Source organism: Etheostoma cragini, chromosome 15 (genome assembly GCF_013103735.1).
Source record: "Etheostoma cragini isolate CJK2018 chromosome 15, CSU_Ecrag_1.0, whole genome shotgun sequence".
In the NCBI taxonomy this organism is placed as follows: Eukaryota; Metazoa; Chordata; class Actinopteri; order Perciformes; family Percidae; genus Etheostoma; species Etheostoma cragini.
Window position 1 is genome coordinate 7843 of NC_048421.1, and position 1542 is coordinate 9384.

Consider the following 1542-nt stretch of genomic DNA (forward strand, 5'->3'; position numbering starts at 1 on the left):
TTGCAGCTCTACAGCCCCCCCCCCCCCATCGGGGTCAGAACGTAGCCACGGCGAGCTAGCTAGCTTACACGTTTTGCTATCTAACAACATTAATAGTCTTTATTGCTTTGACACCAAGTGTAGTGGTAGAGATTATTATTATAGATTATTAGTATTTAGATTGTTGTTGTCTAAGGTGGTTTTTGTCACCGTGACAACGATGACGTCCAGCGCAGGCCTCAACAGAAGCAGACGTGCCTCCGTATCACAGAGCCTGAACACAGCGCACTTCCTTAAAACCCCCCCGACAGACAGCCAGAGTCACATGACCATGTTAGTCTGTTTTTTAAAAACAAACCCTTGTGTCCGTCCGGCGTGGGGCAACGCACACGCTTATGCTAACGCTAATGCTAACGCTAATGCTAACGCGCATGTGCGTTCCACAGTTGGAGCAGCCTTTTGCTAATTTAGGATTTTTTATTTCAAAAGCTTAATGGTGTTAAAAATACCACAGTAGCTGAAAGCTCCGTTTTCCTGTGCGGCTAACGCTAATGCTGACGCTAATGCTAACGCTAACGCTAATGCTAATGCCTTAAAAAGGTCAGGCCCTAGTTCTGTGTAACGCACAGAAAGGCTTTACGTTACTACATGTTAACTAGTTTGACAAAATAACCAAAAAACTAAATGTTGAAACATCCTCTGCAGAGTTAGTAACTTAATTATTATTTATCTGAAGAGATATGTATTACATCATCATCTACATTACATCTTACATCAGCTCCAACGTGTGCTAACAACCTAGCATGCAGCACTAACTCGTCCTTTTCATGATATTGACCTCCATCAATTCCAAGTGTTCCTATTGGCTTCAAACTTGACATTTCCATTCCCATGAGCTGGGTAGACGCTGTCACTGACCAATGAGAGGAGAGCAGACTGGAGTCGCGCATGCGTCACAAGTAGCCCTGCGAGATGCTAACGAGATGCTAATAGACAACGAGAGACTTCTGTAATGTCAACACAGGAAAAATGGACCTACTTAACGAACTTGGTTCTCTGCTAGCTTAGCTACAAGTTAGCATCAAACACAACAAAGGCTGCCAGTAGAATGGTGTTTTGAGCTAACGTTAGCATCAAACAACCATAGATAGCTACAACGTTTTTCTTCTGTTATTGTTTGTAAATCTGAGCGTGTGCGATCTCCTCACATTGGGCAGCGACGTACAAGACGTTCTGCTCCTTTCACGTTTTCTCCGTCACATGATGAACTCATAGCTACTGCTGATGATGCTAAGGCTGCTAACGCTGCTAAGGGGGAGGAGTTAGTGTTTATTTCTCATATAATCCTTAAATTAAGATTACTTTGTCAAACTAAAGCAATAACTTCCTGTTCTGTGTCCCCAACACGGACCGGACACACGGCGAGCGTCTTCAACGTCAAAAACATTGAGATTAACCTCCAAAAAAGCAGCTAGCACGTAAGCTACGCTAATTTTAATGCTAATGCTACAGCATGCAGAGCGGCGTGATATGTTCAACTGGGTGGGGGGGGGGGGGGGGGGG